This window comes from Crinia signifera, chromosome 5 (genome assembly GCF_055691185.1).
Source record: "Crinia signifera chromosome 5, ASM5569118v1, whole genome shotgun sequence".
NCBI lineage: Eukaryota > Metazoa > Chordata > Amphibia > Anura > Myobatrachidae > Crinia > Crinia signifera.
In genome coordinates, this window is record NC_139221.1 from 226,376,027 (window position 1) to 226,403,672 (window position 27,646).

At 41.6% G+C, this 27,646-nt stretch overlaps 1 protein-coding gene and 1 long non-coding RNA gene across 6 annotated transcripts in view; one reads left to right on the plus strand and one right to left on the minus strand.

The window, feature by feature from the left end:
- The window catches only part of TMEM108 (transmembrane protein 108), a 205,226-nt gene that overhangs the window by 41,237 nt on the left and 136,343 nt on the right, over positions 1-27,646 (plus strand). The gene's annotated exons all lie outside the window — the stretch shown is intronic.
- Positions 4,891-26,879, minus strand: LOC146080892 (uncharacterized). Of its 5 annotated transcripts, none has more exons than XR_014475027.1 (4): positions 26,732-26,879; positions 22,040-22,356; positions 20,434-20,583; positions 4,891-8,197 (listed from the first exon to the last, which is right to left on the minus strand). It is a non-coding gene; the product is annotated as an uncharacterized LOC146080892 (long non-coding RNA). The 5 variants fall into 5 exon arrangements; XR_014475026.1 differs by having other exon boundaries at positions 20,434-20,589; XR_014475025.1 differs by having other exon boundaries at positions 20,434-20,565; positions 26,732-26,875.

Genomic DNA, 27,646 nt, shown 5'->3' on the forward strand with positions numbered 1-27,646 from the left:
CTTGTGAGCTTGTAGACACAATATTTTTTTTTGTGAGCGTTCATGAGTCTTTTGGGAGGACATTGAACATTGTAAAACGGACCATCTGGGAGGAATAAAGGCTTAATGCAAAACATCACAGATACAGATATTAATATTTTACTTTCATGCTGAGACAATATTAGACGTACGTTAAATATGACTTAAGATATATGTCTGTTTTTTAAATCTCATAGGTTGTCCTTAAGCTTTCATTCTGATGAAGACACATTACTTGTAGGTGGCAAGGAAAATAGTTTAAAAGCATCTAAAATGTTAAAGTTCATGGTGCTTTCTGCTATTTACACATTTTTTACATAGTGTGGCGAGCGCAGCGAACCACCGCGCCCGAAGCGCGGCGAACACAGCGAGCCCCGCGAGGGGACGTGGATTACTTTACATGTATTCTGCGTCCCCTCGCAGAGCTCACTGCGCTCGCCACGCTTCGGGCTCGGTGGCTCGCTGCGCTCACCACACTATATAAAATCGACTCCATGCGTAGTTGGATAGTGGGGGTATGAAATCACCCATGGGTGACTATACAATTTAAAATTGGGTCTTTACATTGAAAAATCGCATCGCATGAATTGTATGCCACTATATTGCATGCGATGCGATGCAATACAATACAATGAAAAAATCGTGCGCCCAGATATTACACAACTACCAACATAAATAATGTTTGTTGTATATAATGTTTGTAACATTGATGATTATATTATATTAAAAGGGTTCTTTCACCAATAACCCTTTGAGTCCCAGGGAATTTGTCAAAATAGGTGTGAAAATTGCCAAGCAAATCTTTTTTATTAGCCTCCACATTGCCAATGTTGCTGTGAGAGAGCCTCAAAATATCTGTTAAAAATGCCAGTGCCACTCACAGCGACTGTTCTTGTTTTGGGTGCAATATCTAACTGAACTTCAATTAATTGACTTGACTGTATTTTGTATTTATTTACTAAAAGAACAACAGTCGCTGTGAGAGACGCTGACATTTTCAGTGGATATTTTGAGGATCACTCACAGCTACGTTGGCACAAAGGGATAAACACATTTATCATACGACATAATGAGTAATACACTAATATTGTGTTCTGAAAAGTGCTACTACTGAGGCACACAGAATCTTTATTGTAAACATATGTAATTATTGTGACGTATAGTATAGTGACATTTGTTATTATTGGTGATTATCAGACATTTAGTTCTTATCTTGTATAATTAAAGTCAGACTTGTACATTTATAATTATTTTGAGTTTTGCATAAGATAAGAATACTATACATCTTATATACAGTATTCCCCTTGGTTGAAAATATAATCCATTTACTGTTATATTACCCCCAGTGGCGTAACTATAAATTTTGCTCCCCCCTGCCAAAAATAATTGGAGCGCCCCCCCCCACCCTCATCTGAGTGCCAAAACAGGGAAATTTAACAAATGAAATAAAAAATGAAATATAGATATCTATACATTTGAAAAAATGACACCTGGGTTTTGCATAGTTAATGGGATATACATACACACTGTGACACACTTTGTGTGACACTCACCCCCTCTTAAACACCCGTTATGCTCCATGCTAGTGTGCTACAGGCTCCGGAGTCCACCCTGTAAGAAAAGTCTCAGAAGTCACGCTGGAAGTAAGGGACAGTCTGCAAACTACTTGCCGCTATACAAGTGTAATCAAGAGTGTATGAATACACTTGTAAAGTGGAAAATAGTTTACAGACTATCCCTTAATCCAGTGTGTGACTGTGACTGTGTGAGCTCTAGCAGACCTGAGAGGACTAGGGAGGACGGGACTGCATACAGAAGAAATAAATCAGTGCAGCTCCGTGACCCCAGTGCCCTCTCTTATCCTGCACAGCAGCAGAGAACTGAAGGCAAGTCAGGGAGAGCGCCCTGCAGACCCCCGGCTCCTCCAAGCCACTGCGGGGGTTGCTGTATGCTAGTTACGCCACTGATTACCCCCAATATAGCGCACAGCCACGCCAACAATTAGTAAAGCCAATGGCATTGTACCATAAAGTACAAGACAGCAAAGTTGGTGGTGCATTACAAAAAAATAAATTCTAAATTATGATATGTCGTGTATTAATAATTGTACATTTTAATGACCCTTTTATCCATTCTGAAATATACTGTAGTACAGAATACCAATGCATTTACTGTTACATGCTATATTCTAGTTGCATAACTACAAATTTTGACATTTTGGTATCCCCCACCCCAGATCTGCAGTTCCAGCGGACGCCCTACATGCTATTGAAAAATGTCCCTCCAAAAATGGCCACCACATACTTAAAAACTGTCTCTCTAAGAGGGCGGCCATATTGGGAGGGATATCTCTCCCATGGTGCTGCTTCTTAGGCTGGGGGCTCCACTCTGCTGCACTGACAGTGGTTTGGGGGCCCAGGACAGTTGTCACCAAAGTGCCCCCAGCACTGTAAGCTATCCAGTGCCTCCAAACTGCAGGATCTGTGTGGACTGTTGCTATGGTCCCTAGTACAGATAAATGTTACGGCCAGTTGCTGATATAAAATTCGCCTATTGCAATTAGAACTGGTTGTAGCAGATGTGACTGTAGTTCTTGATGTCTTACTGGAGGTTTGGCTGCACATTGTTTGGTTAAAAGACCTTACTGTAGAATGAGTCTGAGGGTTGTGTTTTCGCCTGTATTATTAATGAATTTAACATGTAGCATTTGCTGTTTATAGTAATGAATAATGAATGTGTTCTAATATACTTTTGTTTTTAAAACCTTTTATTCCATTATTAAAATCATGCTGTCAATTTAATCAAACAGGCAGTAAAAGCCTTTATTTAGCCCTCAATGTGTAGAACCAGAGTCAAAGGAGATTTGTTGCAAAAAGGTGCCAGTAAGGTTAGTACATACAAAAGGATATATGACTAGGGATATACTTAGAATATGATTGGAGGATATGCTCTTTAAGAATTCTTAAATTACACTTACCAAGGGTATGTCATCAGGGGAGTTAAATAGTCCAATATAGCTACACTCCATAATGCAGTTAATGAGGTAAAAAAAATATTGAGATTCAATTTTTACTAATGAATAAAATGTAACTTCCAGTTGGGCAGTTGTAGTTTTGTCTCGCAGGTGGTATCGCTACTCAGTCCCAAACATTGTAATCACAGACATGTCCTCCATCAGTCACCGGCTAACTGGGCAATTTAAGGAAGAATGGGGCCATGGGCAGCTGGTCCTGCTCACAGCAGAGCCACATTTGGTGATATACTGTATTTGAATATACGGCACATGTGTAGAAGAGAGAGACTCACAGACAATGTCTAGGTTGACATTCCATAGGTCGACAACAAAATGTTGACATGCACTAGGTCGACATTGACAAAAGTTCAACATGCGCAAGTTCGGCATTGGCAAAAGGTCAACACAAACAAAATGTTGACATGACTATGGTTGACACATGGAAAGGTCAACATAAGTTTTTTTTTTTAACTATCCAGTAGGTATGGGTACCTTATATTCTAAACTAAATGCCATTGCCATTTTTATATTGATTCCCCAAAGTCATGTGCCATGCCTGTGCGCATTGTGCTTGTCCTAGGTAAACTATGACCATGATCTTACTGGAATTATTATTATTATTAGTGCTCCTAAAGTATATACGTTATGTCTGCTTTGCTAGTTTCAAAGCTACAGTATGTCTGCATTGTGTGGGCCATGACAATGTGTGACCTTGCTATCACAAGGGGGGAAGCCAGAGACACAAACAGGCTATCAGAGTGTCTTCTTGACATACAACATATTTGGGGTGAGGGGATAAATTCTCCAAAATGAGATCTGACTAGCGGTCCATGGAGACACCTAATTTATATCTAAGCAAGCCTTGGATGAAAAGAAGGGTGTGGACAACTAGGCTAGAAGGGTGGGGACTACTGAGGGAGGAAGAGACACTGTGGAGACACTGTGGAGGAAACATTTTCAAAAGGAGAACCATGACGCTACATCATGCTAGTACAGGTTACAGAGTATCCCTTATCCTACTACCCGTTATCCAAATTATTCCAAAAACCATAGTCTCCAAAATGTACTTTTATTTTTATTTATTTGCTAAAAACCTACTGGGGACATCTGTAACTGGCACTACTGGGGAAATAACATGTAACTGGCACTACTGGGGAAATAACATGTAACTGGCACTAAATATGAAATATGAAAATGATTGCTTGGCATTAAAATTCAGTACCTGAGATAAAATACAAACTTTTTGTAATACCTTGTTTCAGGCACAAATAAAATATATTTGTGTGTATTTCATGTGTTTGATGTGCTTATACAACATAAATGCAAGATACCACAAGATACCTCATTCAAATATAAAAATATTCCAAAATACGGAATAGTCCGTTATCCAAAATGCTTCTGGTCCTGAGCATTTTGGATAAGGGATTACTATTGTAAAGCGCAACAGAATCTGCTGCGCTATATAAGAAACTGTAAATAAATAAATAAGGGATACTCAAGTTGTAGTGGGTGTCCCTTTAGTGGAATTCCACAGTGAGATTATTTAGGCTTATTGGGGGAGATTCTCTAAGCTAGAAATGCAGTAAAAACCCTGTTATTGGTGTTTTTACCGCATTTTGGGATGCACTAAGCATCCCCCACCGGGTTAACGCGGCGGGGGGGCATCGCCAGAAAAATCTGGCGATGCCCCATAGAAGCCTATGGGCTTCTATCGCATCCCACCGCCGCCCCGCACGGACCCCCGCCGCCCCGCATCGCCCCCTCACCTGTGTCCGGGCAGCACAGAGCTGTGCTGCCCGGACCTGTGACCTCCTCCCTGCACTGATCCTCATCCGGGTGCAGGGAGGAGGAGAGCCCGGTGCAGCAGCAGCAGCGCTGGGTGTGTGAGGGAGGGGGGAGCCGCCGGGACCTGCTGGGACCCGGCGACTCTCACCGCAAAGGACAGCTCTTAACGCAAGAGCTGTCCTTTGATATAATTATCGCATATGTTAGAACATATGCGATAATTATAATTGCGATGGGCGGCGAAGTGGGCGGAGATTCTTAGAGAATCTCCCCCTCTGACTTTACTTGTTTCTATTTCTTTCTCTGTGCATAGCGTAATTGTATGTCTTGTTTATTTACCTAATTTCTTTGTAACAAAACTATGGAGTGATTTTCTCAATAAATTCTATACATTTATCAGCATTATCTCTGTGCTCTAAGGATGCAAGTAACTGTGTGAGGCCCATGGTACATATATATATATATATATATAAAATAACTGTTCATTTTGCAATTGTGATGTAAGCTTCTGACCACTATTCTATACTCTTCATGGTGGCCTTTCAAGTAAAATTGATGTCACGACCACCCACCAGTGTCAGATTGGCATATCTGAGCACAGGTTGGTGCTATGACAGGTTCTAATACCGATTCCTGTAGTACAGTGTTTGGGGGCAGTGCTGTTTCTGAACTGAGCAAGTTTCAATTTCATGTGGTGTTTACAGCTCAGATACATCTCCAGTTTTAACTCCCAAAGCTAATCAACTATTAGTCAGTTGCCCCATGAGGTAAACCCATAGGTAACACACGTTAACACATGGATTCCATGTTAAGTGATGGAATACATGGATTAGCCCTTGCGTAAAGTCCCAGAGGGTGCATTTAACAAAGATTTTTCTTTGCAGCTCCTGAGGCTGTGAGGAGGAACATTGTTACGTGCACCCTGGGATTTAACACATGAGCTAGTGACCCTTGACTGATAGCTCAGGGCTTACAATTAGCTATGTAGCAAGTTACTGTCTGGCTGTATCTTAATAACCTTACATAGCTTAGTGTCATCAGCAGTTATGGGCACCTTACATTCTAAACTACGATATCTACAAGGTCATTTGTAAAAGATTAAAAAGAACTTTGCATAATACTGATTCCTGTAGGGCAGTGTTTTAGAGACAGTGCTGTTTGTGAACTCTGCACATTTTAGCATTTGTTGAGTGCATATTGCAGCACAGAATACACATTTTCCATGCGTACAAAGCACTGATTACCTAGAAATGGTCAGTCTCAGCATATGGGAGGCAGTTTAGGGAAGAGGAGGGAGAACGAGCAAGACAAACTACAATATGGAAATCAAAAACTATTCTTCTTTTATATCTTTGTCTTCAATTTGAACTTTAGTAACGACATCGAGCTCAAACCCTGGCATAAGTTAGAATGGGTGGTAATGAAAAAACTAAATACTGTAGTTTGATACTGTCCAATCTGCAATGCTGAAAACACATTGTTAGTGTGTGAATTATGTCATTAAAGTGTGTGTGTGTGTGTGGGGGGGGGGGGCTACAACAAGTGTTAGCTTAAAATAGTTTCAGCTTCTGCTGTTTGCTGTTTTGGTGCAGCTATCTATGACAGTATAGTAGTTGCAAGGGAGGTTTCTCATTTTCTTGCCATTGATCTGTAGCATTTAATATTAGGCACCCTTTTCATTATACGATAAATATATAGTCGAGGCAAGGTGTATACTTGTGATTTACAGAGTGAATTAGAGTGATTTACCAGTCAGTAATCTAAATCTCACCATGCTCTGCATAAACTGTGCTGCATATGTATATTATGTATTGAGTGGTGTATTCTTTAATTCCGTGATTTTATATTAAGTGATGAATTCTGGAATGCGCCAAATGTGTAATTTAAATGAACCTTTAAAAAATGAACATATCAGATAGTCTCATGTGGATCAAACTTGCCTACACTCCCAGAAGCTGTGGGCGGACCCCTGGAAGTGTAGGCGTCTCGATTGTATGTTACTCACCAGCAATTGGGGAAGCTACGGGAAGGGAGCAAAGCTACAGTAAATGGCTGAATCCCATAATTGAGCTCCACCAACTCATGAGAATTGCAGGGGGTTCCTTATGTTGGGGGCGTGTCGTTTTTATGAAATGGTACTTATGCTGGTTGTACTTTTTTTCATGGTACAATTTTCCAGTTATAGGACAAAACACATCCGATTTTATGGACTTCTCCCAGTTTGTTAACATACACAGTGGGCAGTGCAAGATATCTATGTTGTATTGATTAAGTGAAATGTATCCATCTTTACTGAGTTCCCTCCCTTAAAGTTATTATGATTTTCATTATAGATTGGCACATAATTGTAAGTGATTATATTTGTGCTTTGCAGATCAGTCATAACCATCAGAGCCAGTGCTGAGTGCAGTGGATGCTTTAGCAGTGCATATAATATAAGCATCACCAATAATTGTAAAAGGTTGGCTACCGTGACCATAACCACAATGTAACTGGCTACAAAAATGAGGAACATGATGTCATAAGGAAAAATAGCTTGCACTATCCTAGTATAATAAACCCCTATAGATGTCAAGGACCGCCGGTAATTATCACACCAGTACAGTTGGCTCAGTGAGGCTTTGGGTTTGTGAATTATAAGAATTTAAAAAAATAAATGTAGTCAATATAACAATTCTCTACCATCAGAAGTACCAGTGAAGTGCCCTAGTAGATACCAACATGAATGATGGAGAAGATAAAGTAGCAAGACCCAATTATATGTCACTGTAATTGACTGTCTATGACATGAAGCATAGGGAGCTATTCTGTTAAATGGAGGAAGCAATTTAGTGCATTTGGTCCTTCAGTTCCTGTCATGTTCTACACTGTCTGGGGTATTTATTTATTGCCCATTTGTTTTCCATGTCCTGTTCTATTGGCCATTGCCTTTGTAATAAACATTAGGGAAGACATTTGATCTATATCCATTTATTACATGCCTTTGGGTAAAAGCGCATCCTCACATTTCTCAAGTATGTTTTCCATTGTGTGAATTCATGTTACATTTTTTGCACTGTGAGTGCTTAGTTTTAAAAGGTCCCTATTCCTGGCAAACTAAGGGTGAAAGTGGGGATTTGGCTTGTTGCAACCAAGCACTGAGATGAGAATATAACAAGGAAGGTGATAAACAATAACAACTCAATATGGGCTGCAAACACTTTCTGGATTTTTCACCCCCACCCCCACTCCACCCCAATTGCGCATTTACTGACTGCTACGATGTTGCTGCAAGCTAGAAGTGTTTCCAAAGGTGCTGGGAGGGAGGGAATGTTGCAGAGTTCCTCTGTGCAAAATTGTAAAGTTCTCAAATGCCATCCTTCTGCCATTGGATTTACATTCCTAAAAAACAAACAAAAAACAAAACAAAATGACATTAAAACCCATTTCCATTGTTTCTGTAACTAGAGTTATTGCCAGGATAATCCACGTCATGTCTCAGTGAAAAGGCTAAAGAAAAAATTCCCTGTGCCCTGTGACCCAGCAATCTGGTCACGGTAAAGAGCAAGGTTTGCCCTGGGAATGACCCTGTTAACCTTTTGCGGTCCAGTCTGGTTTAAATGTATAAATTATTGTCATTTTCTAAATTTTATTCAAAAATGGTCTACATTGAATGTTGAATGATATTAATGTTCTTATTTTAAAGTGGCTCGCCATTGGATCTGCTACTATCGCTAGGGCTGTTGAGCCTGACTAGATGTTGGACTTTAAAGGGTTAAAACTTGTTCTCACTATAAGCATAGCTAGAGCTTTGGACACTTGAAGATAATGTCATATGCACAAAGGTGCAGTACAAATGGTGCCGGCCAAGGAGAAACCCAGGCCAAATGGTTAGTGTAAATGAGATGTGACCAGGGTCCAATCCAAACTTGGTGATGCCTGTCCACAATGAGGAGATGGAGTGGGGCAGCGACAGGGGCAAACGCAGGAATTTCAGAAGGGGGTTTCCAAAGGGGCGGAGCAAAGCACGGATATGGACACTTAGGTGACCCAGTATATGCTGGGTTAAAGTATTATAGATAGACCAAATGTATATTAATAATAATAATAATAATAAAATATATATATATATATATATATCACACATACAGGGACATCAACAGCAGTATGGACCCCTGCGCATAGCCATGTATTGGGGCCCCTACCGATCCTCCAGCGGTAGGGGTGGGGGAAGCTTTGATGTCCCGCGGGTGGTAGGGGGTATTATATCAACCGCTCAGCATGTAGGGCCTGGATCAGTAATTTACACTAATTACCCCTTTACTGCACAGATGGTGGGAGATGGGGTGGGAGAAGGGGGCATTGGGCTGAATGAAGGGGCTCTGATACATAATTTCCAGGTTGGTAGAGGATGTTTAATATGCAGAGGAGGGGTGTATAGTGGAGTGGGCTTATTATTCATAATTTTCTGGTAGGAGGACAGCTTGCTTGACTGCAGATATCTTCAGTTTCCGGTAATAGATTTCTAAGATTTTAATGTATATAAAAACTAGAGAATCCCACCTACCAAATGGTATTGGGGACTAGGGGATGAGAGTTCAGGAGGCAGAGCAATCTGCCAACAAGTATATAAAACTACATACCAGGTGTGTGGAGCTGGAGCAGTAACCAGCTGCTGGAAGGCTGATATCTCTGGTTCTGGGAACAGTAGAGACAAGCTACTAGTTTCCATCAAAGGGGGAGAGTTCCAGCTTTTGGAATATACCCTCAGAAAACCTCTAATTCAGACAGAACCTGAAATATCTGACTGGGAAGAGCAATTAACAGGCTTGGATGGGGACCACTGATTTGAAGTCAAATATCTCTGGCTCCTAAGGGCAGATTTTTTTAATTCTAGTACCCATGAAAAGAGGGGACCCTCAGCTTTCAGCCTTAGACTCCTAGGGGGGTTTCTGGGTACTCAGAAACCCCCCCTGCATGCGCTACTGAGCAAGAGACATTCTGAAATCTGCAGTATGGTCCTTGTTAGTGATGTCTTCTATGAAGCTAAATAATTGGGGCTACCTGTGTTAAATGTAACTACAAAATAACACTCAACTCAATAAAACTACCTTAAACCTTCTAATGGCCTTCTTCTCAACTTTATATCACTGAGAATGGAGATAGATAGCATGACCAGATTGCATTAAAAATGTGACAACTTTGTTGCCGACCATCAAATGTTTTCTCCTGCCTTCGCAAATAAAAGTCAGTGGAAACTGACCTTTATTTGCAATCGCCAAGAAAAAGACGGGGGGGGGGGGGGCAGGCATCGGCCCGCCCACATAGCTATGGGAACGACCAGCGTTTTCATGTGGGCACCCATAAAACACTGGGTGTTCCCATGGGTAATTCCTGTCCCCGCCGCCGTCCGCCCTCGACCCGTCCCGATGGCGAAGGGCTCGGTGACTGATGTTACTGATACTCCCTGCTCCCCATAAACAGTATTAAAACAACACCCCAACCCACCCCACATAAAAAAATAATAATACACCAACCATCCCTTCTGTAAGCAGCCTGACATTTAATAGGTACTAGAACCTTGGTGGCCAATCCTAAGGAAGAACCTAGATATCAAGATGAGAACCTCTACAGGCCAGGATCAAATACAATAGGGCTACCCCATGACTGTAGAAATATGAGTACAGCTTTAATCCATACAGTAAGACATGGGGCCGGCCGTGGGAACTGGGAACCTATAGTGATTACTGTAACTCAATGGTGCATCATTTAAGCAATCCAAGTTAAATTAGAAAATGTTTCTATAAACTGTTGACATTTACCTCTGCTACATACAAAATCATCATTTATTTGCCTATTACCTGTATATGATGATCCATTTCTGCAGATACTGAAATATGGGTTTGTTTCCACTCAAAATTGAAACAAAAATGTCAATGTATCAGCACAATAGGATTTTGAACCAGTGATAAGTCATCAGAGGTGCCCCCTGGCTGATAAGCTTTGAGAATACAGAATTCACAGCAATAAACTCCTTCCAAAGGCAAAAACAAAGTACTTTGTGATTTCACAAGCTGAACACTAAGCAGTCTGATAAATGTCAAATCAATTGTTGAAAAGCCTTTGACTGTATTTACTTTAGTCATTTACTATAAATGAACTTGGCTGTGGTGGAAAGCTCGTTACTTATTTGTCTTCTGGCAAACATTTCATTTTTAACATGTGTAGCATTGGCAAGAACTGCTCTTCCAAATGTCACATATGCTGTGTTGAATTCACTAGCTGTATTTTAGATATCTAGAAGCGTTCTGTGCTTTAAAAACAACATAGGAATTCCAAAATGAACATTTCCTATGCCGTTGCTCAGTTTTGGTCTCAGCGTAGATGAGTGTTCAGTTTACAGCATCTGTTGTCATTAAATTCTTCTTGCTCTTAAGTTGTAGATGACTTTGATGTAAATGAAAACTGCCAACATTAAACACCTTTCAGACAGACTTGTTGAAAAAGCTTTCTAAGTTGGTTTATAGCTTCTAACATGGGAAGTGCTACTTGCACAATCTTGTATGCTGTAGCTACAGTAGGTTCAATTTAAATTGTAATGTTATCTTTACTCGGGCACCTGAGATGCCGCCCAGTTAAATCCCTTTGTCAGCCACTCACCCTCAGTAGGCATCGACACATCCACATTCCCAGGGGGAACGCCCAGCCCATAAAACGCAGTTTGTTACCTTGCCAGGGGCCAAAACACACCTGTATGAATGCCTTGGCGACTGTGATAGTCGCCGAAGGCATTTGTACAGCGGCCTTGTACATGCGCAAATATGCACATGCGCAGAACTGCAGAATCGGTCCCCAGTGCGAATATGCCGGGTACCAATTGAACAAGAATTAGGTCCTTTATTTCTTGTTTAATACTGTATGTAAATGCATAGCAAATGGTAAGAAAAATGGGAACTTGTGTACTAGCACGGCGCCCATCGCATCGCAGACCATATCGCATGCGATGCGATGCGATATCGGCCGATGTTCTACAATGTCATACAATTTTAAAATTGTATGGCATTGTATATGGCATACAACGCCATACAATGCGATGGGATGCCATTATAAATTGTATAAGCACCCTAATGCTTAAATGCACCCCCACGGCATCCCCCAAGTATAAACGTGAACCCGAAGCGTGGCGAGCACAGCGAGCCCGCGAGGGGCGGCGGTACGTGTCCTACGACCTTTTCATACCCCCACTATCCACGTCGGCGGGGGACGCGGATACCTTCACGGGTACCCTCGCGGGCTTCACAGGTATCCGCGACCCCTCGCGGGGCTCGCCACGCTTCAGGCTCGCCACACTTTATAAAATCAACTCCACGCCGACGTGGATAGTGGGGGTATGAAAAGGTCGTAGGACGCGTACCACCGCCCCTCGCGGTTCACGTTTATACTTGGGGGGTGGCGTGGGGGTGCATTTAAGCATTGTAAGCACCCATTAGGGTGCTTAAAAGCACCCATTAGGGTGCTTATACAATTTATTATCATATATGGGTCAAAATCGCATCGCATGCCATCGGGTGTATGGCATGCGATGCGATAAAAAATCGGGCGACTAATTATCGTGGGCGCCGTGCTAGTACACAACTACCGAAAAATGTTGCCTTTGGATTTCATACAATAGATAAGAAACCAGGGGTGAAATGTAATAGGGTGAGAGAATCAGAAAGTGAGAGATTTGGTAAGAAATCTCCAGTTTTTTAAAGCGGCAATCATTTACACTGCAAAATCTAACGGGTTTTGCAGTGTAAATGATTGCTGCTTTAAAAAACTGGAGATTCCTTACCAAATCTCTCACTTTCTGATCCTCTCACCCTATTATATTTCACCCCAGATTTCTATAGTAGATAGTAATTGTTTCTATAAAAAACAAACAAAAAACATTGTTATGCTGCCACAATATTGGACGCAATTAAAGCTTGTTAACTTAATATACAGTATTTTTACTTTGTAATGGGGATTGTCAGGCAAATGTATCTAAAGTCAAAACTACTTTGCTAGATTACACTGATCGATTTGTTGTACGACATCTGTATGAATGAGCCCAAATATGCAAATACAGTGTTAAGATGCAGTACCCATGGTTTATTCTCATGCCAAGTACAGTTGTGCTATCTGTTATACAGTACATGTTTAACCCTTTGAATGCCAAAGTTGCTGTGAGAGATCCTCAAATTATCTGTTAAAAATGCCAGCGTCGCTCACAGTGACTGTAAAAATAAATACATATACAGCCAAGCCCAGTGTTCTCACCAGCGCTGTTTTTTCGGATGCTCCGCCCATCATGGTACACCCTTCCGTCTGGCATTCCACTGGCACTGAAGCCAGTAGAGTTGCATGTATGGTAGGGGGCAGAAACCCTTAAAACCTTGACTAGGGCACCAAATGGGCTGTGCTTCTTTGTATGCTTAGGCCTGTGGCCAGATCCAAGGAAGGGTGACAGGGGCGGTCACCCCGGGGCCCCCATACTCTCCCTCTGAGACACGTACGCTACTTGTACTGAATGGGAGAACAGCCTGATTCAGTGTGATTTCCCCACTACACAGCTTTTGCCAGCGCCATCAACCAAGGTGCTGCTGAAGTCACTATCAGACTCTCGCGGGATTCACAGTCACCGTAATGGCTGCTGAGATTCCTGCGATGTCCATTTTACTCAGTCTCAGCTCATTACTCAGTGGTGCCGGCAGTGTGTGACTGGCTGGCAGAGGACTGGCTGGCTGTGTGGTACCGGACATATCAGTTATTAGTAAACAATTGTGTTATTATTTATATTATGCAAGATATTTGGAACATTAAGGTACATTTTGTAAAGTGTGATTTGCATTTTGGTTTAAAAAAAGTGCTATATTTTCTTAAGGAATTGAACGCAATAACTATGCTGATTGACAAATGATACTTTGGGGGACATTTACCAAAATGGATTTCCTAAAAATTCGTATTCGTATTTGTATTAGTAGGAAATACGAATGAGTACGAATGATAGTGATCCTAAAAAAGTCGTGTTCCGGGGTTTAAGTTACTACAAAGTCGTATTTTTAAAGTTCGTATTTTTCGATGTTGTAGGCATACGTATGTTGGTTTACGCATGTTTTCGTATTGTCGTAGAGTCGTAGGTGAAATACGAATGGCGTAGAGATTTTTGTCTGAAAACGCCGTTATTTCACGAATTTGTCGTGAAATGTAATACGAATTTTCGTATATTCAACCACATGGCTCACTACGAAAATGAAACTACAAACGTGATTGGTGTATCTCTTTTACACTTGGGGAGGGCTCTCACACCCATATATAAGTCGTGGAGGCGCCAAAACTTGTTGTGGGTGTAGTTTGGAGTGTGTAGGAGAGAGGTGCAGTGGAGAGTTGTTTGGTGATTTTTGGTGAGATTGTGAAAAGTGATTTCTGAGTGGACCTGCTGGTCATGCTCAGTTTCATGACGCCGGAGTCTTCTTCCTTGGCACAGCCAAGACATCAGCTGTCTCAAAGCCCACACTGAAACACCCTGATATAGCATATAGTCTGCCATGCTAGAAGTCAGGAAGTGTTTGTAGGTGGATGTTTGGCTTTTATAAGGCACACATGTGTGATTTCTAAGGTCTGTGATGTGTTTTTAAAATGATAACACATGTGTTCCATTGAAGCCGGTGAAATACACTTTAAAATAGACCTTGTCAAGGAGGGTGTATTTTATTTCACGAATTTTTTTACGATTCTGAGTTGTTTACGAATCCTATTTTACAACTTCACGAATACGAATTTTTAGTACATGATGAAAATATGCCTAGCCCATGCAAAAATCATTCGTATTCTATCGATGGTGTAGACTTTTCGTACACATGCGTAGTCGTATTTTGATATACGAATACGACCTCAATATGACAAGTTCACGCCAAGATAATTTCCACGATAGTACGATTTTTTTACTTGTTAAATTACGATTTCACGAATACGCCAGAAATTCATGCCAATACGACTACGAATACGACTTTTTTCACTTTTAAAATACGAATCCATTTTGGTAAATGTCCCCCTTTATATTACTTTATTTACTACCATTATATCACTTTTATTGATAAGGGGCCCCACAAATTTGTTGTCCAGAGCCCCCATAAACCTTAATCCGGCCTTGCTTGGGCCACAGTACCTTGTGTCCCTGTTTACAATCACCATTATAAGGCAAGTATCCAGTATTTATCAACATTTTACACTATTTGACTGCTTATTTCCTGTGTCATTCAGTTTTACACAGGATATCCTTTTTTTTCCTTTCCCATAATCCAATACAATAAAATTGCAAAGTACTGTATGTGACCAGTCTTCAATCCACCTCATCTCATACATCTGAGTCTATAATAAGAAATGATTGGACATCTTTGTTATAATATAAATATGATGAATGAGAACAATAAACTAACACGTCTATGCCATTGTTATTGCCACTTTTCTCAGTATTGTACATTGTCAGCTATAAGATGCTCTGTGCGAAACCTCTTGGCAATACCACGTAAAGATAATATCACTATGTCAGCACAAGACTGATAGCAAACTCACAGTACATTAAACCATCAAACAAAACTCCCAGCAATTGCACCTCCTCTTCAGTTTTCTAAACATTATTGCATACAGAGATACACATATAAATTGCTGTATAACACTGTAAAACAATGACTTTCGTGCAAGCTGTACACCTAGAACTGCGATTCACCATTCTGCCAATCGGATACCCCGATAATCAGGGAAAAATAGTGACTTAATTTTTTTTAGGGTGAAGATTTCTCAAACCCTTTAATCCCATTGTCAACAGAATAGTGAATTGCCCTGATTCCTGCCTCATGTATGAGTTCCATTAGGTATCAAAGACACAAACCATAATATAAACTTTAACCCCTTCCTGACACAGCCAGTTTTTGCGTTCCTGACAGAGCCATTTTTTTCAAATCTGACATGTATTACTTAAGTGGGTATAACTTTTTTTTGCTTTTACTTATCCCAGTGATTTTGAGATTGTTTTCTCGTGACACATTGTACTTCAAATTAGTGGTAAATTTGGGTCGATACAGTCTGTGTTTTTTTGTGAAAAATACCAAAATGTCGTAAAAAAATGGAAAATTTAGCAATTTGCAAAATGTTAAATTTTCTGCTTGTGAGACAAATAATCATACCACTCAAAATAGTTAATAACGAACATAGACCATATGTCTACTTTATGTTTCCATCATTATTTCAACTTCCTTTTAATTTTTTTGGACACTAGGAGGCTTACAATATGAATAGCAAATTTTCAAATTTTCAAGAAAATTTCAAACACTGATTTTTTTAGGGACCAGTTCAGTTCTGATGTGACTTTGAGGGACTTGTATGTGAGACACCCCCATAAATTATGCCATTTCAAAAACTGCACCCTCACAGTATTCAAAACAGCATTTTGGAAGTTTGTTAACCCTTTAGGTGTTTCACAGGAATTAAAACAAAGTGTAGGTGAAATTTCAAAATTTCATTTTTTTTGCAGATTTGCAATTTTAATACATTTTTCTAAGGAACACAGTAGATTTTACTAGAGAAATGTGACTAAAAATTGATTCCCCCAATTCTTTTGTTTTCAAAAATATCCTATATGTGGCCCTAGTGTGCACGTTGACCAAACCACAGGCTTCATAATAGAAGGAGCACCTACTTGATTTTGGAGCCTCCTTTTTATGAGATTATTTTTTAGGCACCATGTAGGTTTCTAGGCACCATAAGATGCTAAAATTTAGGAACCCCCCCACAAGTGACCCCATTTTGCAAACTACACCCTTCAGGGAATTCATCTAGGGGTATAGTGTACATTTCAAACCCCCAGGGGTTTCACCAATTTTGATACAACTGGGCTGTGAAAATGAAAAAAATTAATTTTTCATTTTCACAGCTCAGTTGTATCAAAATTGGTGAAACCCCTGGGGGTTTGAAATGTACACTATACCCCTAGATGAATTCCCTAAAGGGTGTAGTTTGCAAAATGGGGTCACTTGTGGGGGGGTTCCACTGTATGGGTGCTTCAGGGGTCATTCAACCAGAATCTGTGCTGCAAAATCCAAATATCACTCCTTCCCTTCTGAGTCCTGCCATGCACCCAACTGGTATTTTTTGGTCACATGTGAGGCATTGCCATACTCGGGAGAAATTGGGGCACAGATTTTGGGGTGCTTTGTCTCCTTCATTCCTTGTGAAAATGAAAAATTTTGAGCCAGATCTGCATTTTTGTGTAAAAAAATGTAATTTTTTACACAAAAATGCAGTTCTGGCTCAAAATTTTTCATTTTCACAAGGAATGAAGGAGACAAAGCACCCCAAAATCTGTGCCCCAATTTCTCCCGAGTACGGCAATGCCTCATATGTGACCAAAAAATACCATTTGGGTGCATGGCAGGACTCAGAAGGGAAGGAGTGATATTTGGTGGTGGAATGAATGGTGGGTGCTATGTCGCATTAGCAAGACCCCCGAAGCACCAATACAGTGGAACCCCCCCACATGTGACCCCATTTTGCTCACCAGCTTTGGGAGGGGGGCTGGCGCTGCGGCTGGTGGGGGGGTGGGAGGGGTGCTGACGCTGCGGCAGCCGGGTGGGTGGGAGGGAGGGGGGGCTGGCGATCGGTGGTGATCGGTGCTGTACTTAACAGCACCGATCACCACCGATCACTGTGTTACCGAGCGGCTTAGCCGTCGGTAACACAGAAAACGCTGCAATTGGCTGTTCACATTTGAACAGCCAATCGCAGCGATCGCCGCCAAGGGGGATGTCTGCTGTCAGGGACAGCAGACATCTCCAAACTGTCACCGCGTCTATAGACGCGGTGACAGTTTAAAACCATGACGTATATATACGTCTTCGGTCGGGAAGTACCTCTCGACCATGACGTGTATATATACGTCATATGTCGGGAATAACTTTCTATCTATCTGTCTATATATATATATATATATATATATATATATATATATATATATGTGTATATATATATATATATGTGTGTATATATATATATACACATATATATATATGTGTATATATGTATATATATATGTGTATATATATATATATACACATATATATATATGTGTATATATATATATATATATATACACACATATATATATACACACATATATATATATATATATAATTCAGAACATTACATGTTATTTTATTTATTTATTTTATTTGTGCTGCGGCTGGCGGGGGGGTGGGAGGGGGGGAGCGCTGCGTGCGCTGCGGCTGCCGGAAGGAGGGACTGCAGGCCGGGACTGCCGGGTGAGCTGCCGGTTGAGCTGCCGGGTGGGTGGGAGGGGGGGCTGGCGATCGGTGGTGATCGGTGCTGTACTTAACAGCACCGATCACTGTGTTACCGAGCGGCTTAGCCGCCGGTAACACAGGAAACGCTGTGATTGACTGTTCACATTTGAACAGCCAATCACAGCGATCGCCGACCGGGGGGGGCATCCCTGCCCCCCCTGGGCAGCGAGGGGGGATGTCTGCTGTCAGGGACAGCAGACATTTCCAAACTGTCACCGCGTCTATAGACGCGGTGACAGTTTAAAGCCATGACGTACATTTACGCCATGTGTCGGGAAGTACTTCCCGACCATGACGTAAATGTACGTCAAATGTCGGGAAGGGGTTAATGTGGAATAACATAAAATGAGAGGTATAGGGCCAGATGTATCAAGGTTCAAAAGTGATAAAATGTAGAGTGATAAACAGCCAGCCAATAAGCTCCTCCTACCTGTCATGTCACAGGCTGGGTTTGAAAAATAACATGTAAGAGCTGATTGGCTGGCTGTTTATCACTCTCCATTTTATCACTTTTGAAGCTTGATACATCTGGCCCATAGTAACATAATTGATAAATCAAAGCCTTCACATATTCCTGGAGATTTTATATACATGTTGAATACTTTAGGTTTTTGAATAGTCCAATTAAAGTAAAATGATACTGAATTTATATAATTTTTATTTGCCAGTGAGCGCTCACGGTGCTGTACTCAGCCTGATAAAGGGTTGGTTAAACAAAGTTACCTTTGTGTAGTAATCAAATGCAACGTTTCACTTCTGAAGAAAATGTGGGGAAACTTAAATGAGTTAGATTTAAAACTTAATCTTTTTGGCCACTAGCCAGACTGTTATTGTTTCCAACTAACATCTACATATATGTCTAGTGTCTGTGGGGGGAATTTACTAACATGGGAGTTGTATTTCACATGGGATGTTGCTATGCGAAACCAATCAGAATCTACTTCTTATTCATTTATCACCTTCTAGAAGATAATAGAGAGCTTACCGTATGGAATTCCTGACTAGCATTATCAACAAATCATCCTTTCATAAAAATCTGTGATCCGTGGTTGACCACTAAGCAATGTTCTTCTCCCTTTCGTATGTAGTGGTAAATACAACGGACTAAGCCACTCTACATAATCTAAACGTTTTACTTTGTATCCACACCTATGGTTCTGGATGAGAACTTCTGCCGAGGATCCGCCCTTCTCCTTTCTCTTTTCTTTCCTTCTCCCTCCATCTTTCTCTTCCTTCTCTTATTCTTTTTATTTTTTTTTTATTCTTTGTTCAATTTCACCTACTGTATTACTTAAAATCGGATAACTAAGCACTTAATGACATTCGGATCCGTGTTCCATGCTGCCATTGAATTGACGCACTATCATACCCTCCAACATGACCCATTCCATTAGGTACAAAATGCTCTGTTCCTGGACTTCCCTACCAGTGGCAGTTACAGAGGTTGGACTTTAGCACAGTCAAAAATTCAAAGAGGGGGGGTCACATCAACTGCGAGTGAGTCCAGGACAGTGATGTTTGGAGTGGCATTAGGTGTGGCTCCCCTTTTTGAATATTGGACTGTGCTGCAGGCTCACATCTGTAACTGCCACTGGCAGGGAAGTCCAGGAACAGAGCATTTTGTACCTAATGGAATGGGTCATGTTGGAGGGTATGCACTATTATGTCTTCATTATGTGGATCTGTGTTTATGTTACTGTATCCAATAAATATATCCTTTAAAAAAAAGATAATAGATAGCATCTGCTTAGTTGCCCATAGCAACATCCCATGTGTAATAGAACTGCCATCTTAGTAAATTTACCCCTGTGTGTCTCTGAAACACTGCCATCTGTTGGCAGCGAGTGAAACTGCATCTCTTTCTCAAAAATGCACAAACACAGAAGCAATCACAAGGTAGCAGACTAGCTTCTGAAGCATTTACTTTGAGCAGGCTTGATTTGAGTCCTTAATGTAGTCTATCCTGGGTGAGTGATGTACAAATCTCGATAGAGGACTCTGCAGCAATTGGCGTCCTACTTGGAAACAAGCCCTAAGCAACACAATGTTGCATAACTGCTTTTTATATGATTAAACATTACCTGTAACGGGGCTGCTATTAACTCAGTTTCAGCAATAATACTCATACTGTACCTTATATTAGAATATACTTCTCCGCTTAATCAACTCTGAATTATAGCTCAGTTTAACATTCCTATGTCAATGCTGCAAATATGTCTAAATGGAAATGGTGCAGTGGTACTAATGGGGCATACTTGCCTACTTTTGAAGAGCAGATTTAGGGAGATTATAGCTCGTACTCCAATGTGCCGTGTGGGGTATGCCACATTCCATCCAGGGTATATCTTCACCTTTGGCCATATTTACTGTACTCTCACTCAGGGGTGTTTCCTGCAGTGGCATGGAAAACTAAAGCTACATATAGCTACATTACAGGGCTGCATACTAACATCATAGCTACATTACATAGCTGCACATTAACATCATAGCTACATTACATGGCTGCACACTAACACCATAGCTACATTACATGGTTGCATACTAACATCATAGCTACATTACATGGTTGCATACTAACATCATAGCTACATTACATGGCTGCATTCTAACATCATAGCTACATTACATGGCTGCATACTAACATCATAGCTACATTACAGGGCTGCATACTAACATCATAGCTACATTACATAGCTGCACATTAACATCATAGCTACATTACATGGCTGCATACTAACATCATAGCTACATTACATAGCAGGACACAAACATCATAGCTACATTACATGGCTGCACACTAACATCATAGCTACATTACATAGCTGCACACTAAGATCATAGCTACATTACATGGATAAACACTAACATCACAACTACATTACACGGCTACACACTAACATCATAGCTACATTATATAGATGCACACTAACATTATATCTACATTACATGGCTGCACACTTACATCATAGCTACATTACATGGCAACACATTGACAATACACCCACATAAAACAGCAGTGGGGGACGGATGCACAGGAGAATGTAAGCCTGTTTGTGGAGTGTATCTTGTGTGCATACACAAGCATACACAAGCAAGATATGTAGAGCCAAAGGCATTTGAAAATTTACACGTGTGACTGAACAGGCATAACTTTGTGGTAGCAGATTGTTCTCATGTAGAAAAAGTTTAGGGAGGATGTGATGCCATAGCTATGGGCTATGCAAAACTGCCAACATAGAGATGAAGCAGAGAGATAAATATACTGTTGTCAGGACCAGGTACCATCTATATAATAATTTATAATCATTTCCCTTAATAAAAATGCAAAAAGAAGACGTAGAAGCTCTAAACCAAATCATCCATTGTCCAGGTGTCCACCCAAGTCCACCTCCCATTTCCACTCATGGGTATATCTCTAAGAAGCGTCATAGATCAGGACAGTCTTATACAAGAAGACTGTGGATGAACAATATCACAAAGTTGTTTGAAAAGGGTTAATGGTTAAAGAGGGAAATCTATGGGGTGCATGTGAAAAATGGAAGTGTTAATGAAAGTTAGTGGTCAGGAGAAGAAGGTGCTCCTTATGTTGGTACCTACTTCGTCTTTTGTCTGAAATGCAACTATAATTTCTAGCTTATCTCACCTTCTGCCTATCCTGTCTGCCCCCCCCCCTCCCCCCCCACACCACCATGTGCCTCATACTGTACTCGCATCTTCTCTAGCAGACTAAATTATATGTCGTGTATGAAACATTAATGGATCCCAAAGATGCATTTTCAAAAATATGCCAGGAAAACACAATGTCAGGATAGCAGTAAATACAAGTTTAAATTAAAACAAAAGTACCCTAGTTCATGACATGTACCTGCTGTGTCAGATTAAAGGATGTCTCTGATCTTATGTCCGCTTTGAACCACCCTTATATTCCTCTGGAAGTCTGTCTTGCACAGATGAGTCACAGCAGTGAGTCTGCATAATTCATTTTTATTGGAATAATATTCTTGCTACGCATTGTTCTAGATCACTGTTCCTCACCATGCTGTGTCGTGCATGTCATTAATATATTAAATACTTGCAGCCCAATCAGATAAAAGGCATTGGAGCAGAGCTGATGAGAGACTACGATGGATGATATTTTTTCCTGGTATCCACATTTACATTGTTGGGTACATCTTCAGGTTCCTAAAATTCCAATTAATAATATCAGTAAAATTAACAATAATTGAAAACAAAAAAACAAACTTGTCTCTGTACTGTGAATTAATTAATAGTATGGTTGATCATGAATGAAAAAATCGTTATTGCTGTGAATTAAATAGGAAAATACAACAGAGCTATAGGAAATTAAGTAAATGCTATAGCTATATACACCATTGATGTAAATTTTATATAAAACTCTAATAAACATTATTCCAAACAAAACTATATATCACCTACAGTATATTGTGTAGCATGCACATAAGCCAAGCAAATGCAAGATCAGAAAACCCAGCTTTGAAGAGGCAGGAAATGGGACCATGAGGCAATGAGGTACAGTATGCAACCTATCACCCATTGGTGTAAGCAGCATCCATTCACCGCTAGACCGCACACACTGGGGTTATTCAGCTGGGCTATAATAAATGAGTGTGCATGCATATGGCTCAGAACATATATGCGTGGGGCCATCCTGCAATGAAATGCTGCTTCTTTTTTATTGCAAGTTGATTGACATGAAACCGGCATTTGGTGGTAACCGGACATTTTTGGGAGTGTCTGGGAAAACGCAGGTGTCCTCAAGCTTTCGAAGGGAAGGCATGTGATGTCAGCTCCAGCCCTGATCAGCCTGTTTTTATCGCAGCCACCAAGTAAGCCTTGGGCTATGTACAAACAGCATGCACTGGAAAAATCATTCAATGGTGAGACGCTTGCATATGGATTTCCTGCCAATCGACGATCATCGTAGTTTTCACAAGCCTTGCACAGCAATTCAGAAGCTTGCACAGATCTGAATAACCTTCACAGTCCTGGCACACAGGACAAATCTGGACTGTACAGCTACATTGGAACTCTTGTAATGTAAGCATTACATTATGCCTGCTTTTGAATATTTGGAATGGTGTTCAGCTCTCCTGCCAGCTCTCTTGTAAGCGCTGGCTCTGAGCTTAGCCTGCATTAAGCAAAGGACCCACACACCTAACATCAATGGCGGGCAATATGTGCAGATCTACTGGATGTGTAGCTACAGCAAAGAAGATGTATGTGGTCCTCAGCTCTAGTTCCCACTTATCTTGCTTGTCTCCGGCTCCTATTCCCCTTTCACCTCACATGTGACGAAAATAGCTGTCTTCGAATGAAGAAGCGAGTGATGAAATGGATAAAGCTCCACCCACTTAATTCTCCAACCACTGAAGCTTCACCACTGCTGCGGTCCCTTCTACATACTACATACATTTGGCTAATCCACAATACCAGCAAATATGTTTCGATAAATGGGCCAATTAATCAGGAGTTTTTTGCAATGTTTGATCATCTTGCAATAGGATTGCAATAGTTGGAGGAGCCCACAAGAAAGCATGTATTATTAATAAAATAAAGAGTTTTGTAGCTAAAAAGGAAATTCTTCTATTACTTTCACTTAACAGTAGTAGCCTATATTTTATTGTAAATATTAAATGGCAGTTAAACATTAATTAGGCACTCATTCACAAGAAACAATGCCCTCATGCTATGTCCTATTAAGGGGTTTAATGGAACCGTCAAATCAAGTTAATTAGTTGAAGCTAAATTACTTTTTCAATTATTTTGCTATTGTTTGTTTATAATATAGATAACTAACCGGTTGGGATTTATAACATGCTACCCAAGGGTTATTGCTGTCTAATTCTTGTGGTAAAGTTTTGTATCATACACAGTATAATAAAATGACTTCATTTAAAACAGTTATAAACATTTAGTCAAGATTAGACAAATCATATTTTGAGATTGGCCCCAATAGCAGTAAGTATTATGGGGTACATTCAATGGTTTTTGTTAGCTGTGGCAGCGAGCAGTGCTGACTGCTAACTGTCACAGCTAGCACAGTCAGTATTCAACTGACCCCCCTGCACATGCCGTTTCCACATCACTGGATTTTTGCAGCAATGTAGAAACGGCATGTGCGGCCGGCAAAACAGCGAGGCTCGCAGCTAAATGCAGAAGGCTCCCGTGAGTCCTGCTGTTTGGGGGAATTCTTTGCCGTCATCTGACAGCGAGGGTTCCCCTGAAACATTGAATTCGGTGAGCGGCAGGGTTAAACGGCAAGGGTCGTTTGTTTTGGGCAATCCGCGCCATTAGGGTTATGACATTTACTTGGCAGATAATCTGTAAAAGTAGGAGAATCTTAGAAAATGTTCTTGGTGGAACAAAAACACGAGTCTACAACATATTCTAACAAAAGAGCCTGCAGCCAAGGCTGTATTTGTATAGAGCAGCAGAGGAATAAGGGCACTGCTTAAGTGCTGTACCCTTCCGCTCATCATTGACACTAACAGACTCCAGTCTGCGACTAGCGCACAGCATTTATGTAGTATCCCTGTTCAGGCCACGTAGGTTCTTGTTCTCGGGGAAGAGAGAGGTGTTTCGGATGGAAGATGGACCACAAATATACCGGAATGCTTTCTTTTATTTTCTCCGCAGCAACAGGCAAAGTGCAGATTTCAATTGCAGTAAAGGTGACACATACACAACAATTCACCACCAAGCAGGGTGTACAAACGACAATAATACTACAACAGGCTGTGCTTCTATAATCTGGCCCGACAGTTCGTAACAGTGCTGCTCGACTCTTGACCCCACTGGGCCCTTACGGAATATCTCAAGCCAATGCTAGAGGCGCTACAGTACCGTTACCAAACTCCGGCACACAGCACTTGAATGCCCAGGAAGGCTATAATGTACCTTTCACTTTATAGCATTAGCACAAATACAAAAAAAACAACAATTATCACCGCAATGGGTGTAATACTGGCCTAGAGGTTACCGGTAACACTAATTAACTCAGAATCAAATTACTTAAGGTAAGTTGGCCTCATGGCAATAGATCATTAGATCACGGGTTGTGGAACAAGGGAGTTATCATAGTTTAGTTGAACGGTTACTCCAACGGGAGGTCATGTGTACTAGGAGGGTTAAGTTAATGGGATGCCAGTCAAAGTCCCAGTATGGTAAGGAGGCCTCTGGGCCCTTAAAGTGGCTTGTGTTTCCTTACCGGTGAGGGTAGTGAGAGGGGCCTTAACAATGATTCATCCCTGTTGATGGTGTGTAGGGGCAACACTGGCTTCAATGGCAGACTCACAGTTGGTGGAGCTGGGGTCACTGTTCTGCACCTGCTGTGCCGTTGGACGCTGCTGCTTCCTCTCACTGCGCCTGGAGTGCGTCAGGCGCCACTGTTGCTGCTGCTGCTGGGGATGTGCTGGTGGGCACTGCTGCTGGGCTCTGTAGTGCTGCTGGGCTCTGCTGCCGCTGAATGCTGCAGTTGCTGGGTCTGTGCTGCTGGGCTCTATAGTGCTGCTGGCTCTGTAGTGCTGTTGGGCTCTGCTGCTGCTGGGCTCTGTAGTGCTGATATGCTCTGCTACTGCTGAGTGCTGCTGTTGCTGGGTCTGTGCTGCTGGGCTCTATAGTGCTGCTGGCTGTGCTGGGCTCTGTAGTGCTGTTGGGCTCTGCTGCTGGACTCTGCTGTTGCCCCTTCTCTCTCTTCTTCTGCACCCCTCACACACACTTCCTCCCTCACACACATGAGTCCTCACTGTCCACTTCCTGTTGCTGTGTCTCTGCCTATCTAAGGCAGCTCTGGCCTGTCACTCAATGGCCGTCCCCACCTCTTCCTAAGGCCGGGTTAACTCCTTTCATGCTGGGGTTCCTGGTGTCTGAGAATTGCGCAATTGGGGTATTACATTTACTTATGGGTGGACTAGAGAGAACTTTCATACTAGATTCTCTACTAGATACAGAAAAAGGCTAAAAAATCAGCTCATAAGTTTTATTTCTGCAGTGTAATGGCTGCACTGTTTTATCTATGAATACCAGATGATGAGCCTTGCTCTCTTAACTCCGAAACACAGAGCATGCTGCTGGCACAATATCTTGAAGCTGTAAACTAGAAGTTCAGCAGTGCTGGCAAGGCAACCATTTGAGTGAGATAATTGAATGCATTACTCACATCTTTAGATAGTGGTGAGAACACAGGCATATCAGTTATAATGTATCATTTGTTTTTATTGCTTTAGGACTCCAGAGACTTGTGGTCATGTAATAAGCAGACAATGGTTTAACTCAGGCTTCCTTTTCTGTACAGTTCCAGCCTTGCATATCAGGAACCTGGCAAATATGCTGTCTCCTGTACTTGCTAAATGCTTCTCTGAGCAGCAGGGCCGCCACTAGAAATGTTGGGGCCCGGGACTGACCTACAGTCCGGGCCCCTAGCGGCACAGCGCCATAACTCCGGCCGTTCCCCCCGGGCGCGCGCCGGCCGGCCGGCAGACCCCCGCTTCCCGCATTACTGCACCACGCCTCCCCCTACCCGGTCCACATAACTTACCGTCACCCACGCCGCGCATCATCCTCCAGCTCCTTCAGTGTCACTGAAGTCAGGTCCGGCACGCACACTGCACAGTGCAGCCTACAGAGCACCGAGCCCCTCTGTGTCCTAGGCTCGGCGCTCTGCAGGCTGCACTGTTTATTGTCCATGAGTGGCCGCCGGTGCCAGGTGGGGGAGGCTGGGCGTGGGTGTCTGTGGGCAGCTGCCCGGGCCCCTCCAGAGGCCGGGGCCCGGACAGCTGTACCCAGGGCACCCCCCCTGTCGGTGGCCCTGCTGGGCAATTTGTTGATTGAAGAACCTTCATGTCTTTACTGATTTTTCCTGTCTTTTGTACAGTAGTATTTGACGTGCTATGTAATCCACTCTACTAGCTTATAGAGTCCCTAACAATAACTGGGCTGATGCTAAGCTTAACATATGTCTGTTTGATTAGTGGAAATGTTCTAATTTGCATTCTTCATGCCCACATACAATAGCATGATGGCTTTGGGGCTTAATCATACATTTACGCAAAGATATGTCTGCCAGTGCATGGGGGTTTGTACAAATATCTATTCTAATAATGATCATTATATTCCTCAGCTTGGATGCTTCCATTGCTTTGAAAATGTAAATGTAACTAATATAAATATTTTTTTCAAAAATAAAACATGTGAACCTCTCAAAGATGCAGCAGTGTTTACTAAGAAGAGAGTTCCATTGAAGATGGGATGTCACCTATAGCAACCAATGAGACTCTACTTCCTATTTCTTTAGCGCCTTCTAGAAGATAATAGATAGACTATAATTGGTTGCTACGGGCAACAACCCATCACCAATAGAACTCCCATCTTAACTACCATCCTTAGTAAATGTTCCCCTCCATATGAAAAACTATTTATCCAAACACCACAATACCCAAGCAGTAACACTATC